This window comes from Carassius gibelio, chromosome B19 (genome assembly GCF_023724105.1).
Source record: "Carassius gibelio isolate Cgi1373 ecotype wild population from Czech Republic chromosome B19, carGib1.2-hapl.c, whole genome shotgun sequence".
NCBI lineage: Eukaryota > Metazoa > Chordata > Actinopteri > Cypriniformes > Cyprinidae > Carassius > Carassius gibelio.
In genome coordinates, this window is record NC_068414.1 from 3,451,630 (window position 1) to 3,477,270 (window position 25,641).

Here is a 25,641-nt window from a genome sequence, read left to right on the forward strand (position 1 = left end):
GCCGTGCATGCTGCCGTTTCTCCCCCAACTGACGGCACTGCACTGACATAACTAAACAATGCATGGCTTCTTCTGACGCAGACCCAGCCCTAGCACCGTAAAATTTCTGATGGACCCATCATTAGCTGAAGTCGCATAACACTTGGAACACTACCCGTAGCTGGGGTCATTGTTTGGACTCTTTTTTTTTTTTTTTTTTTTTTTTTAAATTGCGCTTTAAACAGAAAGTATTGCGTCAATGCAACTGAACAACATTAATTAGGAACACAGTGCGTCAAAAAGCAAAATGACAGTTAAAGGCATTTCGTTATTGAACTCTTTGATGACATCATTCAGCTAAGTTCAGTTTAAATAGTATCTGTGCAATAATTTGCAATCAAGTCAACGATATCGCTGTACATGAAGTGTCCCCAGCTCCGCCTGCCAGAAGCGACAGAGGGAAGAAACCAAAACTCGATCGGTGAAAGGATGGAGAAAAAACCCGGTGAGAAACCAGGCTCAGTCGGGGAGACAGTTCTCCCCTTGTCAGACGAAACCAGTAGATCAGCTCCAGGCTGCAGGAATGTCAGACTGTGCAGAAGAATCATCTGTTTCCTGTGGTCTTGTCCAGGTGGTCTTTACAAGGGATTTGTATCTGCGGCTCATCTAGTTGTCACGGTCTCCGCTGTGTTTCTGGGCCATAGAGGTCCTTTCTAGGTGTTGATCCACCATCTTCTCTGGATACGGACTGGATCCGGGTGACTGAAGCGGATACAGACTGGATCTGGTGGCTACGGTGACCTCGGAATAAGGGATTTCTTTAAAAGACTTTTTTTTTCATATAAGATTTTATCCAACTTTTCAGATAGAGGCATGAGAAAGAGATTGCCTTGATTGGGCTTTTGGTTATTATAGGCACTCTCTGCGTTTGACCACTTCGTGTTTATTTAGCCGGATGGGAAGGCAGCGCTTTCTTGTACGTGACGGGATGCAAATTCTTGAAGGCTCTCTTTAGTGACGGGTCCAAACAAAGATCTCATCTGCTCCTCTAGCCCTATCGGCGACTCGTGCACTTCGAGCCTTCTTAGTGACGGCGCAAGTTGCTGACTGCTGACTGCGTTGGTGGTATAGTGGTGAGCATAGCTGCCTTCCAAGCAGTTGGAGAGAGCAGTGCGCATGTCCTTTGGCTCGGGCTGACGTCGAAGCAGAACTCCCTCTGTGACCTGTGCCTCCACCCAAAACTTTTGGATGGAATAATTTCGGATGGACCCATCATTAGCTGAAGTCGCATAACACTTGCAACACTACCGGTAGCAGGGGTCATTGTTTGGACTCTTTTTTTTTTTTTTTTTTTTTTTTAAATTGCGCTTTAAAAAAAAAGTATTGTGTCAATGCAACTGAACAACATTTATTAGGAACACAGTGCGTCAATAAAGCTACTGACTTCCGCCTGCGTTGGTGGTATAGTGGTGAGCATAGCTGCCTTCCAAGCAGTTGACCCGGGTTCGATTCTTTTATTGATTTTTTTTAAATTGCGCTTCAAACAGAAAGTATTGCGTCAATGCAACTGAACAACATTAATTAGGAACACAGTGCGTCAAAAAGCAAAATGACAGTTAAAGGCATTTCGTTATTGAACTCTTTGATGACATCATTCAGCTAAGTTCAGTTTAAATAGTATCTGTGCAATAATTTGCAATCAAGTCAACGATATCGCTGTACATGAAGTGTCCCCAGCTCCGCCTGCCAGAAGCGACAGAGGGAAGAAACCAAAACTCGATCAGTGAAAGGATGGAGAAAAAACCCGGTGAGAAACCAGGCTCAGTCGGGGAGACAGTTCTCCCCTTGTCAGACGAAACCAGTAGATCAGGTCCAGGCTGCAGGAATGTCCGACTGTGCAGAAGAATCATCTGTTTCCTGTGGTCTTGTCCAGGTGGTCTTTACAAGGGATTTGTATCTGCGGCTCATCTAGTTGTCACGGTCTCCGCTGTGTTTCTGGGCCATAGAAGTCCTTTCTAGGTGTTGATCCACCATCTTCTCTGGATACGGACTGGATCCGGGTGACTGAAGCGGATACAGACTGGATCTGGTGGCTACGGTGACCTCGGAATAAGGGATTTCTTTAAAAGACTTTTTTTTTCATATAAGATTTTATCCAACTTTTCAGATAGAGGCATGAGAAAGAGATTGCCTTGATTGGGCTTTTGGTTATTATAGGCACTCTCTGCGTTTGACCACTTCGTGTTTATTTAGCCGGATGGGAAGGCAGCGCTTTCTTGTACGTGACGGGATGCAAATTCTTGAAGGCTCTCTTTAGTGACGGGTCCAAACAAAGATCTCATCTGCTCCTCTAGCCCTATCGGCGACTCGTGCACTTCGAGCCTTCTTAGTGACGGCGCAAGTTGCTGACTGCTGACTGCGTTGGTGGTATAGTGGTGAGCATAGCTGCCTTCCAAGCAGTTGACCCGGATTCGATTCCCGGCCAAAGCATATCCTTTGGCTCGGGCTGACGTCGAAGCAGAACTCCCTCTGTGACCTGTGCCTCCACCCAAAACTTTTGGATGGAATAATTTCGGATGGACCCATCGTTAGCTGAAGTCGCATAACACTTGCAACACTACCCGTAGCAGGGGTCATTGTTTGGACTCTTTTTTTTTTTTTTTTTTTAATTGCGCTTTAAACAAAAAGTATTGTGTCAATGCAACTGAACAACATTTATTAGGAACACAGTGCGTCAAAAAGCAAAATGACAGTTAAAGGCATTTCGTTATTGAACTCTTTGATGACATCATTCAGCTAAGTTCAGTTTAAATAGTATCTGTGCAATAATTTGCAATCAAGTCAACGATATCGCTGTACATGAAGTGTCCCCAGCTCCGCCTGCCAGAAGCGACAGAGGGAAGAAACCAAAACTCGATCGGTGAAAGGATGGAGAAAAAACCCGGTGAGAAACCAGGCTCAGTCGGGGAGACAGTTCTCCCCTTGTCAGACGAAACCAGTAGATCAGGTCCAGGCTGCAGGAATGTCAGACTGTGCAGAAGAATCATCTGTTTCCTGTGGTCTTGTCCAGGTGGTCTTTACAAGGGATTTGTATCTGCGGCTCATCTAGTTGTCACGGTCTCCGCTGTGTTTCTGGGCCATAGAGGTCCTTTCTAGGTGTTGATCCACCATCTTCTCTGGATACGGACTGGATCCGGGTGACTGAAGCGGATACAGACTGGATCTGGTGGCTACGGTGACCTCGGAATAAGGGATTTCTTTAAAAGACTTTTTTTTTCATATAAGATTTTATCCAACTTTTCAGATAGAGGCATGAGAAAGAGATTGCCTTGATTGGGCTTTTGGTTATTATAGGCACTCTCTGCATTTGACCACTTCGTGTTTATTTAGCCGGATGGGAAGGCAGCGCTTTCTTGTACGTGACGGGATGCAAAGTCTTGAAGGCTCTCTTTAGTGACGGGTCCAAACAAAGATCTCATCTGCTCCTCTAGCCCTATCGGCGACTCGTGCACTTCGAGCCTTCTTAGTGACGGCGCAAGTTGCTGACTGCTGACTGCGTTGGTGGTATAGTGGTGAGCATAGCTGCCTTCCAAGCAGTTGACCCGGATTCGATTCCCGGCCAAAGCATATCCTTTGGCTCGGGCTGACGTCGAAGCAGAACTCCCTCTGTGACCTGTGCCTCCACCCAAAACTTTTGGATGGAATAATTTCGGATGGACCCATCATTAGCTGAAGTCGCATAACACTTGCAACACTACCGGTAGCAGGGGTCATTGTTTGGACTCTTTTTTTTTTTTTTTTTTTTTTTAAATTGCGCTTTAAAAAAAAAGTATTGTGTCAATGCAACTGAACAACATTTATTAGGAACACAGTGCGTCAATAAAGCTACTGACTTCCGCCTGCGTTGGTGGTATAGTGGTGAGCATAGCTGCCTTCCAAGCAGTTGACCCGGGTTCGATTCTTTTATTGATTTTTTTTAAATTGCGCTTCAAACAGAAAGTATTGCGTCAATGCAACTGAACAACATTAATTAGGAACACAGTGCGTCAAAAAGCAAAATGACAGTTAAAGGCATTTCGTTATTGAACTCTTTGATGACATCATTCAGCTAAGTTCAGTTTAAATAGTATCTGTGCAATAATTTGCAATCAAGTCAACGATATCGCTGTACATGAAGTGTCCCCAGCTCCGCCTGCCAGAAGCGACAGAGGGAAGAAACCAAAACTTGATCAGTGAAAGGATGGAGAAAAAACCCGGTGAGAAACCAGGCTCAGTCGGGGAGACAGTTCTCCCCTTGTCAGACGAAACCAGTAGATCAGGTCCAGGCTGCAGGAATGTCAGACTGTGCAGAAGAATCATCTGTTTCCTGTGGTCTTGTCCAGGTGGTCTTTACAAGGGATTTGTATCTGCGGCTCATCTAGTTGTCACGGTCTCCGCTGTGTTTCTGGGCCATAGAGGTCCTTTCTAGGTGTTGATCCACCATCTTCTCTGGATACGGACTGGATCCGGGTGACTGAAGCGGATACAGACTGGATCTGGTGGCTACGGTGACCTCGGAATAAGGGATTTCTTTAAAAGACTTTTTTTTTCATATAAGATTTTATCCAACTTTTCAGATAGAGGCATGAGAAAGAGATTGCCTTGATTGGGCTTTTGGTTATTATAGGCACTCTCTGCGTTTGACCACTTCGTGTTTATTTAGCCGGATGGGAAGGCAGCGCTTTCTTGTACGTGACGGGATGCAAATTCTTGAAGGCTCTCTTTAGTGACGGGTCCAAACAAAGATCTCATCTGCTCCTCTAGCCCTATCGGCGACTCGTGCACTTCGAGCCTTCTTAGTGACGGCGCAAGTTGCTGACTGCTGACTGCGTTGGTGGTATAGTGGTGAGCATAGCTGCCTTCCAAGCAGTTGACCCGGATTCGATTCCCGGCCAAAGCATATCCTTTGGCTCGGGCTGACGTCGAAGCAGAACTCCCTCTGTGACCTGTGCCTCCACCCAAAACTTTTGGATGGAATAATTTCGGATGGACCCATCGTTAGCTGAAGTCGCATAACACTTGCAACACTACCCGTAGCAGGGGTCATTGTTTGGACTCTTTTTTTTTTTTTTTTTTTTTATTGCGCTTTAAACAAAAAGTATTGTGTCAATGCAACTGAACAACATTTATTAGGAACACAGTGCGTCAAAAAGCAAAATGACAGTTAAAGGCATTTCGTTATTGAACTCTTTGATGACATCATTCAGCTAAGTTCAGTTTAAATAGTATCTGTGCAATAATTTGCAATCAAGTCAACGATATCGCTGTACATGAAGTGTCCCCAGCTCCGCCTGCCAGAAGCGACAGAGGGAAGAAACCAAAACTCGATCGGTGAAAGGATGGAGAAAAAACCCGGTGAGAAACCAGGCTCAGTCGGGGAGACAGTTCTCCCCTTGTCAGACGAAACCAGTAGATCAGGTCCAGGCTGCAGGAATGTCAGACTGTGCAGAAGAATCATCTGTTTCCTGTGGTCTTGTCCAGGTGGTCTTTACAAGGGATTTGTATCTGCGGCTCATCTAGTTGTCACGGTCTCCGCTGTGTTTCTGGGCCATAGAGGTCCTTTCTAGGTGTTGATCCACCATCTTCTCTGGATACGGACTGGATCCGGGTGACTGAAGCGGATACAGACTGGATCTGGTGGCTACGGTGACCTCGGAATAAGGGATTTCTTTAAAAGACTTTTTTTTTCATATAAGATTTTATCCAACTTTTCAGATAGAGGCATGAGAAAGAGATTGCCTTGATTGGGCTTTTGGTTATTATAGGCACTCTCTGCGTTTGACCACTTCGTGTTTATTTAGCCGGATGGGAAGGCAGCGCTTTCTTGTACGTGACGGGATGCAAATTCTTGAAGGCTCTCTTTAGTGACGGGTCCAAACAAAGATCTCATCTGCTCCTCTAGCCCTATCGGCGACTCGTGCACTTCGAGCCTTCTTAGTGACGGCGCAAGTTGCTGACTGCTGACTGCGTTGGTGGTATATTGGTGAGCATAGCTGCCTTCCAAGCAGTTGGAGAGAGCAGTGCGCATGTCCTTTGGCTCGGGCTGACGTCGAAGCAGAACTCCCTCTGTGACCTGTGCCTCCACCCAAAACTTTTGGATGGAATAATTTCGGATGGACCCATCGTTAGCTGAAGTCGCATAACACTTGGAACACTACCCGTAGCAGGGGTCATTGTTTGGACTCTTTTTTTTTTTTTTTTTTTTTTTAAATTGCGCTTTAAACAGAAAGTATTGCGTCAATGCAACTGAACAACATTAATTAGGAACACAGTGCGTCAAAAAGCAAAATGACAGTTAAAGGCATTTCGTTATTGAACTCTTTGATGACATCATTCAGCTAAGTTCAGTTTAAATAGTATCTGTGCAATAATTTGCAATCAAGTCAACGATATCGCTGTACATGAAGTGTCCCCAGCTCCGCCTGCCAGAAGCGACAGAGGCAAGAAACCAAAACTCGATCGGTGAAAGGATGGAGAAAAAACCCGGTGAGAAACCAGGCTCAATCGGGGAGACAGTTCTCCCCTTGTCAGACGAAACAGGTAGATCAGCTCTAGGCTGCAGGAATGTCAGACTGTGCAGAAGAATCATCTGTTTCCTGTGGTCTTGTCCAGGTGGTCTTTACAGGGGATTTGTATCTGCGGCTCATCTAGTTGTCACGGTCTCCGCTGTGTTTCTGGGCCATAGAGGTCCTTTCTAGGTGTTGATCCACCATCTTCTCTGGATACGGACTGGATCCGGGTGACTGAAGCGGATACAGACTGGATCTGGTGGCTACGGTGACCTCGGAATAAGGGATTTCTTTAAAAGACTTTTTTTTTCATATAAGATTTTATCCAACTTTTCAGATAGAGGCATGAGAAAGAGATTGCCTTGATTGGGCTTTTGGTTATTATAGGCACTCTCTGCGTTTGACCACTTCGTGTTTATTTAGCCGGATGGGAAGGCAGCGCTTTCTTGTACGTGACGGGATGCAAATTCTTGAAGGCTCTCTTTAGTGACGGGTCCAAACAAAGATCTCATCTGCTCCTCTAGCCCTATCGGCGACTCGTGCACTTCGAGCCTTCTTATTGACGGCGCAAGTTGCTGACTGCTGACTGCGTTGGTGGTATAGTGGTGAGCATAGCTGCCTTCCAAGCAGTTGGAGAGAGCAGTGCGCATGTCCTTTGGCTCGGGCTGACGTCGAAGCAGAACTCCCTCTGTGACCTGTGCCTCCACCCAAAACTTTTGGATGGAATAATTTCGGATGGACCCATCATTAGCTGAAGTCGCATAACACTTGCAACACTACCGGTAGCAGGGGTCATTGTTTGGACTCTTTTTTTTTTTTTTTTTTTTTTTTAAATTGCGCTTTAAAAAAAAAGTATTGTGTCAATGCAACTGAACAACATTTATTAGGAACACAGTGCGTCAATAAAGCTACTGACTTCCGCCTGCGTTGGTGGTATAGTGGTGAGCATAGCTGCCTTCCAAGCAGTTGACCCGGGTTCGATTCTTTTATTGATTTTTTTTAAATTGCGCTTCAAACAGAAAGTATTGCGTCAATGCAACTGAACAACATTAATTAGGAACACAGTGCGTCAAAAAGCAAAATGACAGTTAAAGGCATTTCGTTATTGAACTCTTTGATGACATCATTCAGCTAAGTTCAGTTTAAATAGTATCTGTGCAATAATTTGCAATCAAGTCAACGATATCGCTGTACATGAAGTGTCCCCAGCTCCGCCTGCCAGAAGCGACAGAGGGAAGAAACCAAAACTCGATCAGTGAAAGGATGGAGAAAAAACCCGGTGAGAAACCAGGCTCAGTCGGGGAGACAGTTCTCCCCTTGTCAGACGAAACCAGTAGATCAGGTCCAGGCTGCAGGAATGTCAGACTGTGCAGAAGAATCATCTGTTTCCTGTGGTCTTGTCCAGGTGGTCTTTACAAGGGATTTGTATCTGCGGCTCATCTAGTTGTCACGGTCTCCGCTGTGTTTCTGGGCCATAGAGGTCCTTTCTAGGTGTTGATCCACCATCTTCTCTGGATACGGACTGGATCCGGGTGACTGAAGCGGATACAGACTGGATCTGGTGGCTACGGTGACCTCGGAATAAGGGATTTCTTTAAAAGACTTTTTTTTTCATATAAGATTTTATCCAACTTTTCAGATAGAGGCATGAGAAAGAGATTGCCTTGATTGGGCTTTTGGTTATTATAGGCACTCTCTGCGTTTGACCACTTCGTGTTTATTTAGCCGGATGGGAAGGCAGCGCTTTCTTGTACGTGATGGGATGCAAATTCTTGAAGGCTCTCTTTAGTGACGGGTCCAAACAAAGATCTCATCTGCTCCTCTAGCCCTATCGGCGACTCGTGCACTTCGAGCCTTCTTAGTGACGGCGCAAGTTGCTGACTGCTGACTGCGTTGGTGGTATAGTGGTGAGCATAGCTGCCTTCCAAGCAGTTGACCCGGATTCGATTCCCGGCCAAAGCATATCCTTTGGCTCGGGCTGACGTCGAAGCAGAACTCCCTCTGTGACCTGTGCCTCCACCCAAAACTTTTGGATGGAATAATTTCGGATGGACCCATCGTTAGCTGAAGTCGCATAACACTTGCAACACTACCCGTAGCAGGGGTCATTGTTTGGACTCTTTTTTTTTTTTTTTTTTTAATTGCGCTTTAAACAAAAAGTATTGTGTCAATGCAACTGAACAACATTTATTAGGAACACAGTGCGTCAAAAAGCAAAATGACAGTTAAAGGCATTTCGTTATTGAACTCTTTGATGACATCATTCAGCTAAGTTCAGTTTAAATAGTATCTGTGCAATAATTTGCAATCAAGTCAACGATATCGCTGTACATGAAGTGTCCCCAGCTCCGCCTGCCAGAAGCGACAGAGGGAAGAAACCAAAACTCGATCGGTGAAAGGATGGAGAAAAAACCCGGTGAGAAACCAGGCTCAGTCGGGGAGACAGTTCTCCCCTTGTCAGACGAAACCAGTAGATCAGGTCCAGGCTGCAGGAATGTCAGACTGTGCAGAAGAATCATCTGTTTCCTGTGGTCTTGTCCAGGTGGTCTTTACAAGGGATTTGTATCTGCGGCTCATCTAGTTGTCACGGTCTCCGCTGTGTTTCTGGGCCATAGAGGTCCTTTCTAGGTGTTGATCCACCATCTTCTCTGGATACGGACTGGATCCGGGTGACTGAAGCGGATACAGACTGGATCTGGTGGCTACGGTGACCTCGGAATAAGGGATTTCTTTAAAAGACTTTTTTTTTCATATAAGATTTTATCCAACTTTTCAGATAGAGGCATGAGAAAGAGATTGCCTTGATTGGGCTTTTGGTTATTATAGGCACTCTCTGCATTTGACCACTTCGTGTTTATTTAGCCGGATGGGAAGGCAGCGCTTTCTTGTACGTGACGGGATGCAAAGTCTTGAAGGCTCTCTTTAGTGACGGGTCCAAACAAAGATCTCATCTGCTCCTCTAGCCCTATCGGCGACTCGTGCACTTCGAGCCTTCTTAGTGACGGCGCAAGTTGCTGACTGCTGACTGCGTTGGTGGTATAGTGGTGAGCATAGCTGCCTTCCAAGCAGTTGACCCGGATTCGATTCCCGGCCAAAGCATATCCTTTGGCTCGGGCTGACGTCGAAGCAGAACTCCCTCTGTGACCTGTGCCTCCACCCAAAACTTTTGGATGGAATAATTTCGGATGGACCCATCATTAGCTGAAGTCGCATAACACTTGCAACACTACCGGTAGCAGGGGTCATTGTTTGGACTCTTTTTTTTTTTTTTTTTTTTTTTAAATTGCGCTTTAAAAAAAAAGTATTGTGTCAATGCAACTGAACAACATTTATTAGGAACACAGTGCGTCAATAAAGCTACTGACTTCCGCCTGCGTTGGTGGTATAGTGGTGAGCATAGCTGCCTTCCAAGCAGTTGACCCGGGTTCGATTCTTTTATTGATTTTTTTTAAATTGCGCTTCAAACAGAAAGTATTGCGTCAATGCAACTGAACAACATTAATTAGGAACACAGTGCGTCAAAAAGCAAAATGACAGTTAAAGGCATTTCGTTATTGAACTCTTTGATGACATCATTCAGCTAAGTTCAGTTTAAATAGTATCTGTGCAATAATTTGCAATCAAGTCAACGATATCGCTGTACATGAAGTGTCCCCAGCTCCGCCTGCCAGAAGCGACAGAGGGAAGAAACCAAAACTCGATCAGTGAAAGGATGGAGAAAAAACCCGGTGAGAAACCAGGCTCAGTCGGGGAGACAGTTCTCCCCTTGTCAGACGAAACCAGTAGATCAGGTCCAGGCTGCAGGAATGTCAGACTGTGCAGAAGAATCATCTGTTTCCTGTGGTCTTGTCCAGGTGGTCTTTACAAGGGATTTGTATCTGCGGCTCATCTAGTTGTCACGGTCTCCGCTGTGTTTCTGGGCCATAGAGGTCCTTTCTAGGTGTTGATCCACCATCTTCTCTGGATACGGACTGGATCCGGGTGACTGAAGCGGATACAGACTGGATCTGGTGGCTACGGTGACCTCGGAATAAGGGATTTCTTTAAAAGACTTTTTTTTTCATATAAGATTTTATCCAACTTTTCAGATAGAGGCATGAGAAAGAGATTGCCTTGATTGGGCTTTTGGTTATTATAGGCACTCTCTGCGTTTGACCACTTCGTGTTTATTTAGCCGGATGGGAAGGCAGCGCTTTCTTGTACGTGATGGGATGCAAATTCTTGAAGGCTCTCTTTAGTGACGGGTCCAAACAAAGATCTCATCTGCTCCTCTAGCCCTATCGGCGACTCGTGCACTTCGAGCCTTCTTAGTGACGGCGCAAGTTGCTGACTGCTGACTGCGTTGGTGGTATAGTGGTGAGCATAGCTGCCTTCCAAGCAGTTGACCCGGATTCGATTCCCGGCCAAAGCATATCCTTTGGCTCGGGCTGACGTCGAAGCAGAACTCCCTCTGTGACCTGTGCCTCCACCCAAAACTTTTGGATGGAATAATTTCGGATGGACCCATCGTTAGCTGAAGTCGCATAACACTTGCAACACTACCCGTAGCAGGGGTCATTGTTTGGACTCTTTTTTTTTTTTTTTTTTTAATTGCGCTTTAAACAAAAAGTATTGTGTCAATGCAACTGAACAACATTTATTAGGAACACAGTGCGTCAAAAAGCAAAATGACAGTTAAAGGCATTTCGTTATTGAACTCTTTGATGACATCATTCAGCTAAGTTCAGTTTAAATAGTATCTGTGCAATAATTTGCAATCAAGTCAACGATATCGCTGTACATGAAGTGTCCCCAGCTCCGCCTGCCAGAAGCGACAGAGGGAAGAAACCAAAACTCGATCGGTGAAAGGATGGAGAAAAAACCCGGTGAGAAACCAGGCTCAGTCGGGGAGACAGTTCTCCCCTTGTCAGACGAAACCAGTAGATCAGGTCCAGGCTGCAGGAATGTCAGACTGTGCAGAAGAATCATCTGTTTCCTGTGGTCTTGTCCAGGTGGTCTTTACAAGGGATTTGTATCTGCGGCTCATCTAGTTGTCACGGTCTCCGCTGTGTTTCTGGGCCATAGAGGTCCTTTCTAGGTGTTGATCCACCATCTTCTCTGGATACGGACTGGATCCGGGTGACTGAAGCGGATACAGACTGGATCTGGTGGCTACGGTGACCTCGGAATAAGGGATTTCTTTAAAAGACTTTTTTTTTCATATAAGATTTTATCCAACTTTTCAGATAGAGGCATGAGAAAGAGATTGCCTTGATTGGGCTTTTGGTTATTATAGGCACTCTCTGCATTTGACCACTTCGTGTTTATTTAGCCGGATGGGAAGGCAGCGCTTTCTTGTACGTGACGGGATGCAAATTCTTGAAGGCTCTCTTTAGTGACGGGTCCAAACAAAGATCTCATCTGCTCCTCTAGCCCTATCGGCGACTCGTGCACTTCGAGCCTTCTTAGTGACGGCGCAAGTTGCTGACTGCTGACTGCGTTGGTGGTATAGTGGTGAGCATAGCTGCCTTCCAAGCAGTTGACCCGGATTCGATTCCCGGCCAAAGCATATCCTTTGGCTCGGGCTGACGTCGAAGCAGAACTCCCTCTGTGACCTGTGCCTCCACCCAAAACTTTTGGATGGAATAATTTCGGATGGACCCATCATTAGCTGAAGTCGCATAACACTTGCAACACTACCGGTTGCAGGGGTCATTGTTTGGACTCTTTTTTTTTTTTTTTTTTTTTTTAAATTGCGCTTTAAAAAAAAAGTATTGTGTCAATGCAACTGAACAACATTTATTAGGAACACAGTGCGTCAATAAAGCTACTGACTTCCGCCTGCGTTGGTGGTATAGTGGTGAGCATAGCTGCCTTCCAAGCAGTTGACCCGGGTTCGATTCTTTTATTGATTTTTTTTAAATTGCGCTTCAAACAGAAAGTATTGCGTCAATGCAACTGAACAACATTAATTAGGAACACAGTGCGTCAAAAAGCAAAATGACAGTTAAAGGCATTTCGTTATTGAACTCTTTGATGACATCATTCAGCTAAGTTCAGTTTAAATAGTATCTGTGCAATAATTTGCAATCAAGTCAACGATATCGCTGTACATGAAGTGTCCCCAGCTCCGCCTGCCAGAAGCGACAGAGGGAAGAAACCAAAACTTGATCAGTGAAAGGATGGAGAAAAAACCCGGTGAGAAACCAGGCTCAGTCGGGGAGACAGTTCTCCCCTTGTCAGACGAAACCAGTAGATCAGGTCCAGGCTGCAGGAATGTCAGACTGTGCAGAAGAATCATCTGTTTCCTGTGGTCTTGTCCAGGTGGTCTTTACAAGGGATTTGTATCTGCGGCTCATCTAGTTGTCACGGTCTCCGCTGTGTTTCTGGGCCATAGAGGTCCTTTCTAGGTGTTGATCCACCATCTTCTCTGGATACGGACTGGATCCGGGTGACTGAAGCGGATACAGACTGGATCTGGTGGCTACGGTGACCTCGGAATAAGGGATTTCTTTAAAAGACTTTTTTTTTCATATAAGATTTTATCCAACTTTTCAGATAGAGGCATGAGAAAGAGATTGCCTTGATTGGGCTTTTGGTTATTATAGGCACTCTCTGCGTTTGACCACTTCGTGTTTATTTAGCCGGATGGGAAGGCAGCGCTTTCTTGTACGTGACGGGATGCAAATTCTTGAAGGCTCTCTTTAGTGACGGGTCCAAACAAAGATCTCATCTGCTCCTCTAGCCCTATCGGCGACTCGTGCACTTCGAGCCTTCTTAGTGACGGCGCAAGTTGCTGACTGCTGACTGCGTTGGTGGTATAGTGGTGAGCATAGCTGCCTTCCAAGCAGTTGACCCGGATTCGATTCCCGGCCAAAGCATATCCTTTGGCTCGGGCTGACGTCGAAGCAGAACTCCCTCTGTGACCTGTGCCTCCACCCAAAACTTTTGGATGGAATAATTTCGGATGGACCCATCGTTAGCTGAAGTCGCATAACACTTGCAACACTACCCGTAGCAGGGGTCATTGTTTGGACTCTTTTTTTTTATTTATTTTTTTTTATTGCGCTTTAAACAAAAAGTATTGTGTCAATGCAACTGAACAACATTTATTAGGAACACAGTGCGTCAAAAAGCAAAATGACAGTTAAAGGCATTTCGTTATTGAACTCTTTGATGACATCATTCAGCTAAGTTCAGTTTAAATAGTATCTGTGCAATAATTTGCAATCAAGTCAACGATATCGCTGTACATGAAGTGTCCCCAGCTCCGCCTGCCAGAAGCGACAGAGGGAAGAAACCAAAACTCGATCGGTGAAAGGATGGAGAAAAAACCCGGTGAGAAACCAGGCTCAGTCGGGGAGACAGTTCTCCCCTTGTCAGACGAAACCAGTAGATCAGGTCCAGGCTGCAGGAATGTCAGACTGTGCAGAAGAATCATCTGTTTCCTGTGGTCTTGTCCAGGTGGTCTTTACAAGGGATTTGTATCTGCGGCTCATCTAGTTGTCACGGTCTCCGCTGTGTTTCTGGGCCATAGAGGTCCTTTCTAGGTGTTGATCCACCATCTTCTCTGGATACGGACTGGATCCGGGTGACTGAAGCGGATACAGACTGGATCTGGTGGCTACGGTGACCTCGGAATAAGGGATTTCTTTAAAAGACTTTTTTTTTCATATAAGATTTTATCCAACTTTTCAGATAGAGGCATGAGAAAGAGATTGCCTTGATTGGGCTTTTGGTTATTATAGGCACTCTCTGCGTTTGACCACTTCGTGTTTATTTAGCCGGATGGGAAGGCAGCGCTTTCTTGTACGTGACGGGATGCAAATTCTTGAAGGCTCTCTTTAGTGACGGGTCCAAACAAAGATCTCATCTGCTCCTCTAGCCCTATCGGCGACTCGTGCACTTCGAGCCTTCTTAGTGACGGCGCAAGTTGCTGACTGCTGACTGCGTTGGTGGTATAGTGGTGAGCATAGCTGCCTTCCAAGCAGTTGACCCGGATTCGATTCCCGGCCAAAGCATATCCTTTGGCTCGGGCTGACGTCGAAGCAGAACTCCCTCTGTGACCTGTGCCTCCACCCAAAACTTTTGGATGGAATAATTTCGGATGGACCCATCATTAGCTGAAGTCGCATAACACTTGCAACACTACCGGTTGCAGGGGTCATTGTTTGGACTCTTTTTTTTTTTTTTTTTTTTTTTAAATTGCGCTTTAAAAAAAAAGTATTGTGTCAATGCAACTGAACAACATTTATTAGGAACACAGTGCGTCAATAAAGCTACTGACTTCCGCCTGCGTTGGTGGTATAGTGGTGAGCATAGCTGCCTTCCAAGCAGTTGACCCGGGTTCGATTCTTTTATTGATTTTTTTTAAATTGCGCTTCAAACAGAAAGTATTGCGTCAATGCAACTGAACAACATTAATTAGGAACACAGTGCGTCAAAAAGCAAAATGACAGTTAAAGGCATTTCGTTATTGAACTCTTTGATGACATCATTCAGCTAAGTTCAGTTTAAATAGTATCTGTGCAATAATTTGCAATCAAGTCAACGATATCGCTGTACATGAAGTGTCCCCAGCTCCGCCTGCCAGAAGCGACAGAGGGAAGAAACCAAAACTTGATCAGTGAAAGGATGGAGAAAAAACCCGGTGAGAAACCAGGCTCAGTCGGGGAGACAGTTCTCCCCTTGTCAGACGAAACCAGTAGATCAGGTCCAGGCTGCAGGAATGTCAGACTGTGCAGAAGAATCATCTGTTTCCTGTGGTCTTGTCCAGGTGGTCTTTACAAGGGATTTGTATCTGCGGCTCATCTAGTTGTCACGGTCTCCGCTGTGTTTCTGGGCCATAGAGGTCCTTTCTAGGTGTTGATCCACCATCTTCTCTGGATACGGACTGGATCCGGGTGACTGAAGCGGATACAGACTGGATCTGGTGGCTACGGTGACCTCGGAATAAGGGATTTCTTTAAAAGACTTTTTTTTTCATATAAGATTTTATCCAACTTTTCAGATAGAGGCATGAGAAAGAGATTGCCTTGATTGGGCTTTTGGTTATTATAGGCACTCTCTGCGTTTGACCACTTCGTGTTTATTTAGCCGGATGGGAAGGCAGCGCTTTCTTGTACGTGACGGGATGCAAATTCTTGAAGGCTCTCTTTAGTGACGGGTCCAAACAAAGATCTCATCTGCTCCTCTAGCCCTATCGGCGACTCGTGCACTTCGAGCCTTCTTAGTGACGGCGCAAGTTGCTGACTGCTGACTGCGTTGGTGGTATAGTGGTGAGCATAGCTGCCTTCCAAGCAGTTGACCCGGATTCGATTCCCGGCCAAAGCATATCCTTTGGCTCGGGCTGACGTCGAAGCAGAACTCCCTCTGTGACCTGTGCCTCCACCCAAAACTTTTGGATGGAATAATTTCGGATGGACCCATCGTTAGCTGAAGTCGCATAACACTTGCAACACTACCCGTAGCAGGGGTCATTGTTTGGACTCTTTTTTTTTATTTTTTTTTTTTTATTGCGCTTTAAACAAAAAGTATTGTGTCAATGCAACTGAACAACATTTATTAGGAACACAGTGCGTCAAAAAGCAAAATGACAGTTAAAGGCATTTCGTTATTGAACTCTTTGATGACATCATTCAGCTAAGTTCAGTTTAAATAGTATCTGTGCAATAATTTGCAATCAAGTCAACGATATCGCTGTACATGAAGTGTCCCCAGCTCCGCCTGCCAGAAGCGACAGAGGGAAGAAACCAAAACTCGATCGGTGAAAGGATGGAGAAAAAACCCGGTGAGAAACCAGGCTCAGTCGGGGAGACAGTTCTCCCCTTGTCAGACGAAACCAGTAGATCAGGTCCAGGCTGCAGGAATGTCAGACTGTGCAGAAGAATCATCTGTTTCCTGTGGTCTTGTCCAGGTGGTCTTTACAAGGGATTTGTATCTGCGGCTCATCTAGTTGTCACGGTCTCCGCTGTGTTTCTGGGCCATAGAGGTCCTTTCTAGGTGTTGATCCACCATCTTCTCTGGATACGGACTGGATCCGGGTGACTGAAGCGGATACAGACTGGATCTGGTGGCTACGGTGACCTCGGAATAAGGGATTTCTTTAAAAGACTTTTTTTTTCATATAAGATTTTATCCAACTTTTCAGATAGAGGCATGAGAAAGAGATTGCCTTGATTGGGCTTTTGGTTATTATAGGCACTCTCTGCGTTTGACCACTTCGTGTTTATTTAGCCGGATGGGAAGGCAGCGCTTTCTTGTACGTGACGGGATGCAAATTCTTGAAGGCTCTCTTTAGTGACGGGTCCAAACAAAGATCTCATCTGCTCCTCTAGCCCTATCGGCGACTCGTGCACTTCGAGCCTTCTTAGTGACGGCGCAAGTTGCTGACTGCTGACTGCGTTGGTGGTATAGTGGTGAGCATAGCTGCCTTCCAAGCAGTTGGAGAGAGCAGTGCGCATGTCCTTTGGCTCGGGCTGACGTCGAAGCAGAACTCCCTCTGTGACCTGTGCCTCCACCCAAAACTTTTGGATGGAATAATTTCGGATGGACCCATCATTAGCTGAAGTCGCATAACACTTGCAACACTACCGGTAGCAGGGGTCATTGTTTGGACTCTTTTTTTTTTTTTTTTTTTTTTTTTTTTTATTGCGCTTTAAACAAAAAGTATTGTGTCAATGCAACTGAACAACATTTATTAGGAACACAGTGCGTCAATAAAGCTACTGACTTCCGCCTGCGTTGGTGGTATAGTGGTGAGCATAGCTGCCTTCCAAGCAGTTGACCCGGGTTCGATTCCCGGCCAACGCATGTCCTTTGGCTCGGGCTGACGTCGAAGCAGAACTCCTTCTGTGACCTGCGACTCCAACCAAACATTTTGGATGGATCATTCGGAAGACGAAAAGTACCAGCTCTCCCCGTCGGGGAATCGAACCCCGGTCTTCCGCGTGACAGGCGGAGATACTGTCCACTATACTAACGAGGAGCCGTGCATGCTGCCGTTTCTCCCCCAACTGACGGCACTGCACTGACATAACTAAACAATGCATGGCTTCTTCTGACGCAGACCCAGCCCTAGCACCGTAAAATTTCTGATGGACCCATCATTAGCTGAAGTCGCATAACACTTGGAACACTACCCGTAGCAGGGGTCATTGTTTGGACTCTTTTTTTTTTTTTTTTTTTAAATTGCGCTTTAAACAGAAAGTATTGCGTCAATGCAACTGAACAACATTAATTAGGAACACAGTGCGTCAAAAAGCAAAATGACAGTTAAAGGCATTTCGTTATTGAACTCTTTGATGACATCATTCAGCTAAGTTCAGTTTAAATAGTATCTGTGCAATAATTTGCAATCAAGTCAACGATATCGCTGTACATGAAGTGTCCCCAGCTCCGCCTGCCAGAAGCGACAGAGGGAAGAAACCAAAACTCGATCGGTGAAAGGATGGAGAAAAAACCCGGTGAGAAACCAGGCTCAGTCGGGGAGACAGTTCTCCCCTTGTCAGACGAAACCAGTAGATCAGCTCCAGGCTGCAGGAATGTCAGACTGTGCAGAAGAATCATCTGTTTCCTGTGGTCTTGTCCAGGTGGTCTTTACAAGGGATTTGTATCTGCGGCTCATCTAGTTGTCACGGTCTCCGCTGTGTTTCTGGGCCATAGAGGTCCTTTCTAGGTGTTGATCCACCATCTTCTCTGGATACGGACTGGATCCGGGTGACTGAAGCGGATACAGACTGGATCTGGTGGCTACGGTGACCTCGGAATAAGGGATTTCTTTAAAAGACTTTTTTTTTCATATAAGATTTTATCCAACTTTTCAGATAGAGGCATGAGAAAGAGATTGCCTTGATTGGGCTTTTGGTTATTATAGGCACTCTCTGCGTTTGACCACTTCGTGTTTATTTAGCCGGATGGGAAGGCAGCGCTTTCTTGTACGTGACGGGATGCAAATTCTTGAAGGCTCTCTTTAGTGACGGGTCCAAACAAAGATCTCATCTGCTCCTCTAGCCCTATCGGCGACTCGTGCACTTCGAGCCTTCTTAGTGACGGCGCAAGTTGCTGACTGCTGACTGCGTTGGTGGTATAGTGGTGAGCATAGCTGCCTTCCAAGCAGTTGACACGGATTCGATTCCCGGCCAACGCATATCCTTTGGCTCGGGCTGACGTCGAAGCAGAACTCCCTCTGTGACCTGTGCCTCCACCCAAAACTTTTGGATGGAATAATTTCGGATGGACCCATCATTAGCTGAAGTCGCATAACACTTGCAACACTACCCGTAGCAGGGGTCATTGTTTGGACTCTTTTTTTTTTTTTTTTTTTTTTAATTGCGCTTTAAACAAAAAGTATTGTGTCAATGCAACTGAACAACATTTATTAGGAACACAGTGCGTCAATAAAGCTACTGACTTCCGCCTGCGTTGTTGGTATAGTGGTGAGCATAGCTGCCTTCCAAGCAGTTGACCCGGGTTCGATTCCCGGCCAACGCATGTCCTTTGGCTCGGGCTGACGTCGAAGCAGAACTCCTTCTGTGACCTGCGAATCCAACCAAACATTTTGGATGGATCATTCGGAAGACGAAAAGAACCAGCTCTCCCCGTCGGGGAATCGAACCCCGGTCTTCCGCGTGACAGGCGGAGATACTGTCCACTATACTAACGAGGAGCCGTGCATGCTGCCGTTTCTCCCCCAACTGACGGCACTGCACTGACATAACTAAACAATGCATGGCTTCTTCTGACGCAGACCCAGCCCTAGCACCGTAAAATTTCTGATGGACCCATCATTAGCTGAAGTCGCATAACACTTGGAACACTACCCGTAGCTGGGGTCATTGTTTGGACTCTTTTTTTTTTTTTTTTTTTTTTTTTTAAATTGCGCTTTAAACAAAAAGTATTGTGTCAATGCAACTGAACAACATTTATTAGGAACACAGTGCGTCAAAAAGCAAAATGACAGTTAAAGGCATTTCGTTATTGAACTCTTTGATGACATCATTCAGCTAAGTTCAGTTTAAATAGTATCTGTGCAATAATTTGCAATCAAGTCAACGATATCGCTGTACATGAAGTGTCCCCAGCTCCGCCTGCCAGAAGCGACAGAGGCAAGAAACCAAAACTCGATCGGTGAAAGGATGGAGAAAAAACCCGGTGAGAAACCAGGCTCAATCGGGGAGACAGTTCTCCCCTTGTCAGACGAAACAGGTAGATCAGCTCTAGGCTGCAGGAATGTCAGACTGTGCAGAAGAATCATCTGTTTCCTGTGGTCTTGTCCAGGTGGTCTTTACAGGGGATTTGTATCTGCGGCTCATCTAGTTGTCACGGTCTCCGCTGTGTTTCTGGGCCATAGAGGTCCTTTCTAGGTGTTGATCCACCATCTTCTCTGGATACGGACTGGATCCGGGTGACTGAAGCGGATACAGACTGGATCTGGTGGCTACGGTGACCTCGGAATAAGGGATTTCTTTAAAAGACTTTTTTTTTCATATAAGATTTTATCCAACTTTTCAGATAGAGGCATGAGAAAGAGATTGCCTTGATTGGGCTTTTGGTTATTATAGGCACTCTCTGCGTTTGACCACTTCGTGTTTATTTAGCCGGATGGGAAGGCAGCGCTTTCTTGTACGTGACGGGATGCAAATTCTTGAAGGCTCTCTTTAGTGACGGGTCCAAACAAAGATCTCATCTGCTCCTCTAGCCCTATCGGCGACTCGTGCACTTCGAGCCTTCTTAGTGACGGCGCAAGTTGCTGACTGCTGACTGCGTTGGTGGTATAGTGGTGAGCATAGCTGCCTTCCAAGCAGTTGGAGAGAGCAGTGCGCATGTCCTTTGGCTCGGGCTGACGTCGAAGCAGAACTCCCTCTGTGACCTGTGCCTCCACCCAAAACTTTTGGATGGAATAATTTCGGATGGACCCATCATTAGCTGAAGTCGCATAACACTTGCAACACTACCGGTAGCAGGGGTCATTGTTTGGACTCTTTTTTTTTTTTTTTTTTTTTTTTAAATTGCGCTTTAAAAAAAAAGTATTGTGTCAATGCAACTGAACAACATTTATTAGGAACACAGTGCGTCAATAAAGCTACTGACTTCCGCCTGCGTTGGTGGTATAGTGGTGAGCATAGCTGCCTTCCAAGCAGTTGACCCGGGTTCGATTCTTTTATTGATTTTTTTTAAATTGCGCTTCAAACAGAAAGTATTGCGTCAATGCAACTGAACAACATTAATTAGGAACACAGTGCGTCAAAAAGCAAAATGACAGTTAAAGGCATTTCGTTATTGAACTCTTTGATGACATCATTCAGCTAAGTTCAGTTTAAATAGTATCTGTGCAATAATTTGCAATCAAGTCAACGATATCGCTGTACATGAAGTGTCCCCAGCTCCGCCTGCCAGAAGCGACAGAGGGAAGAAACCAAAACTCGATCAGTGAAAGGATGGAGAAAAAACCCGGTGAGAAACCAGGCTCAGTCGGGGAGACAGTTCTCCCCTTGTCAGACGAAACCAGTAGATCAGGTCCAGGCTGCAGGAATGTCAGACTGTGCAGAAGAATCATCTGTTTCCTGTGGTCTTGTCCAGGTGGTCTTTACAAGGGATTTGTATCTGCGGCTCATCTAGTTGTCACGGTCTCCGCTGTGTTTCTGGGCCATAGAGGTCCTTTCTAGGTGTTGATCCACCATCTTCTCTGGATACGGACTGGATCCGGGTGACTGAAGCGGATACAGACTGGATCTGGTGGCTACGGTGACCTCGGAATAAGGGATTTCTTTAAAAGACTTTTTTTTTCATATAAGATTTTATCCAACTTTTCAGATAGAGGCATGAGAAAGAGATTGCCTTGATTGGGCTTTTGGTTATTATAGGCACTCTCTGCGTTTGACCACTTCGTGTTTATTTAGCCGGATGGGAAGGCAGCGCTTTCTTGTACGTGACGGGATGCAAATTCTTGAAGGCTCTCTTTAGTGACGGGTCCAAACAAAGATCTCATCTGCTCCTCTAGCCCTATCGGCGACTCGTGCACTTCGAGCCTTCTTAGTGACGGCGCAAGTTGCTGACTGCTGACTGCGTTGGTGGTATAGTGGTGAGCATAGCTGCCTTCCAAGCAGTTGACCCGGATTCGATTCCCGGCCAAAGCATATCCTTTGGCTCGGGCTGACGTCGAAGCAGAACTCCCTCTGTGACCTGTGCCTCCACCCAAAACTTTTGGATGGAATAATTTCGGATGGACCCATCGTTAGCTGAAGTCGCATAACACTTGCAACACTACCCGTAGCAGGGGTCATTGTTTGGACTCTTTTTTTTTTTTTTTTTTTAATTGCGCTTTAAACAAAAAGTATTGTGTCAATGCAACTGAACAACATTTATTAGGAACACAGTGCGTCAAAAAGCAAAATGACAGTTAAAGGCATTTCGTTATTGAACTCTTTGATGACATCATTCAGCTAAGTTCAGTTTAAATAGTATCTGTGCAATAATTTGCAATCAAGTCAACGATATCGCTGTACATGAAGTGTCCCCAGCTCCGCCTGCCAGAAGCGACAGAGGGAAGAAACCAAAACTCGATCGGTGAAAGGATGGAGAAAAAACCCGGTGAGAAACCAGGCTCAGTCGGGGAGACAGTTCTCCCCTTGTCAGACGAAACCAGTAGATCAGGTCCAGGCTGCAGGAATGTCAGACTGTGCAGAAGAATCATCTGTTTCCTGTGGTCTTGTCCAGGTGGTCTTTACAAGGGATTTGTATCTGCGGCTCATCTAGTTGTCACGGTCTCCGCTGTGTTTCTGGGCCATAGAGGTCCTTTCTAGGTGTTGATCCACCATCTTCTCTGGATACGGACTGGATCCGGGTGACTGAAGCGGATACAGACTGGATCTGGTGGCTACGGTGACCTCGGAATAAGGGATTTCTTTAAAAGACTTTTTTTTTCATATAAGATTTTATCCAACTTTTCAGATAGAGGCATGAGAAAGAGATTGCCTTGATTGGGCTTTTGGTTATTATAGGCACTCTCTGCATTTGACCACTTCGTGTTTATTTAGCCGGATGGGAAGGCAGCGCTTTCTTGTACGTGACGGGATGCAAATTCTTGAAGGCTCTCTTTAGTGACGGGTCCAAACAAAGATCTCATCTGCTCCTCTAGCCCTATCGGCGACTCGTGCACTTCGAGCCTTCTTAGTGACGGCGCAAGTTGCTGACTGCTGACTGCGTTGGTGGTATAGTGGTGAGCATAGCTGCCTTCCAAGCAGTTGACCCGGATTCGATTCCCGGCCAAAGCATATCCTTTGGCTCGGGCTGACGTCGAAGCAGAACTCCCTCTGTGACCTGTGCCTCCACCCAAAACTTTTGGATGGAATAATTTCGGATGGACCCATCATTAGCTGAAGTCGCATAACACTTGCAACACTACCGGTAGCAGGGGTCATTGTTTGGACTCTTTTTTTTTTTTTTTTTTTTTTTAAATTGCGCTTTAAAAAAAAAGTATTGTGTCAATGCAACTGAACAACATTTATTAGGAACACAGTGCGTCAATAAAGCTACTGACTTCCGCCTGCGTTGGTGGTATAGTGGTGAGCATAGCTGCCTTCCAAGCAGTTGACCCGGGTTCGATTCTTTTATTGATTTTTTTTAAATTGCGCTTCAAACAGAAAGTATTGCGTCAATGCAACTGAACAACATTAATTAGGAACACAGTGCGTCAAAAAGCAAAATGACAGTTAAAGGCATTTCGTTATTGAACTCTTTGATGACATCATTCAGCTAAGTTCAGTTTAAATAGTATCTGTGCAATAATTTGCAATCAAGTCAACGATATCGCTGTACATGAAGTGTCCCCAGCTCCGCCTGCCAGAAGCGACAGAGGGAAGAAACCAAAACTTGATCAGTGAAAGGATGGAGAAAAAACCCGGTGAGAAACCAGGCTCAGTCGGGGAGACAGTTCTCCCCTTGTCAGACGAAACCAGTAGATCAGGTCCAGGCTGCAGGAATGTCAGACTGTGCAGAAGAATCATCTGTTTCCTGTGGTCTTGTCCAGGTGGTCTTTACAAGGGATTTGTATCTGCGGCTCATCTAGTTGTCACGGTCTCCGCTGTGTTTCTGGGCCATAGAGGTCCTTTCTAGGTGTTGATCCACCATCTTCTCTGGATACGGACTGGATCCGGGTGACTGAAGCGGATACAGACTGGATCTGGTGGCTACGGTGACCTCGGAATAAGGGATTTCTTTAAAAGACTTTTTTTTTCATATAAGATTTTATCCAACTTTTCAGATAGAGGCATGAGAAAGAGATTGCCTTGATTGGGCTTTTGGTTATTATAGGCACTCTCTGCGTTTGACCACTTCGTGTTTATTTAGCCGGATGGGAAGGCAGCGCTTTCTTGTACGTGACGGGATGCAAATTCTTGAAGGCTCTCTTTAGTGACGGGTCCAAACAAAGATCTCATCTGCTCCTCTAGCCCTATCGGCGACTCGTGCACTTCGAGCCTTCTTAGTGACGGCGCAAGTTGCTGACTGCGTTGGTGGTATAGTGGTGAGCATAGCTGCCTTCCAAGCAGTTGACCCGGATTCGATTCCCGGCCAAAGCATATCCTTTGGCTCGGGCTGACGTCGAAGCAGAACTCCCTCTGTGACCTGTGCCTCCACCCAAAACTTTTGGATGGAATAATTTCGGATGGACCCATCGTTAGCTGAAGTCGCATAACACTTGCAACACTACCCGTAGCAGGGGTCATTGTTTGGACTCTTTTTTTTTTTTTTTTTTTTTATTGCGCTTTAAACAAAAAGTATTGTGTCAATGCAACTGAACAACATTTATTAGGAACACAGTGCGTCAAAAAGCAAAATGACAGTTAAAGGCATTTCGTTATTGAACTCTTTGATGACATCATTCAGCTAAGTTCAGTTTAAATAGTATCTGTGCAATAATTTGCAATCAAGTCAACGATATCGCTGTACATGAAGTGTCCCCAGCTCCGCCTGCCAGAAGCGACAGAGGGAAGAAACCAAAACTCGATCGGTGAAAGGATGGAGAAAAAACCCGGTGAGAAACCAGGCTCAGTCGGGGAGACAGTTCTCCCCTTGTCAGACGAAACCAGTAGATCAGGTCCAGGCTGCAGGAATGTCAGACTGTGCAGAAGAATCATCTGTTTCCTGTGGTCTTGTCCAGGTGGTCTTTACAAGGGATTTGTATCTGCGGCTCATCTAGTTGTCACGGTCTCCGCTGTTTTTCTGGGCCATAGAGGTCCTTTCTAGGTGTTGATCCACCATCTTCTCTGGATACGGACTGGATCCGGGTGACTGAAGCGGATACAGACTGGATCTGGTGGCTACGGTGACCTCGGAATAAGGGATTTCTTTAAAAGACTTTTTTTTTCATATAAGATTTTATCCAACTTTTCAGATAGAGGCATGAGAAAGAGATTGCCTTGATTGGGCTTTTGGTTATTATAGGCACTCTCTGCGTTTGACCACTTCGTGTTTATTTAGCCGGATGGGAAGGCAGCGCTTTCTTGTACGTGACGGGATGCAAATTCTTGAAGGCTCTCTTTAGTGACGGGTCCAAACAAAGATCTCATCTGCTCCTCTAGCCCTATCGGCGACTCGTGCACTTCGAGCCTTCTTAGTGACGGCGCAAGTTGCTGACTGCTGACTGCGTTGGTGGTATAGTGGTGAGCATAGCTGCCTTCCAAGCAGTTGGAGAGAGCAGTGCGCATGTCCTTTGGCTCGGGCTGACGTCGAAGCAGAACTCCCTCTGTGACCTGTGCCTCCACCCAAAACTTTTGGATGGAATAATTTCGGATGGACCCATCATTAGCTGAAGTCGCATAACACTTGCAACACTACCCGTAGCAGGGGTCATTGTTTGGACTCTTTTTTTTTTTTTTTTTTTTAATTGCGCTTTAAACAAAAAGTCTTGTGTCAATGCAACTGAACAACATTTATTAGGAACACAGTGCGTCAATAAAGCTACTGACTTCCGCCTGCGTTGTTGGTATAGTGGTGAGCATAGCTGCCTTCCAAGCAGTTGACCCGGGTTCGATTCCAGGGCCAACGCATGTCTTTTGGCTCGGGCTGACGTCGAAGCAGAACTCCTTCTGTGACCTGCGAATCCAACCAAACAATTTGGATGGATCATTCGGAA

At 45.7% G+C, this 25,641-nt stretch overlaps 2 non-coding genes across 2 annotated transcripts; both read right to left on the reverse strand.

Moving 5' to 3' along the window:
- Positions 1-17,421: 17,421 nt before the first annotated feature.
- On the reverse strand, positions 17,422-17,493 carry trnad-guc (transfer RNA aspartic acid (anticodon GUC)). The gene has a single exon. It is a non-coding gene; the product is annotated as a tRNA-Asp (tRNA).
- A 1,608-nt stretch (positions 17,494-19,101) lies between these two features.
- On the reverse strand, positions 19,102-19,173 carry trnad-guc (transfer RNA aspartic acid (anticodon GUC)). The gene has a single exon. It is a non-coding gene; the product is annotated as a tRNA-Asp (tRNA).
- Between the last annotated feature and the right edge of the window lie 6,468 nt (positions 19,174-25,641).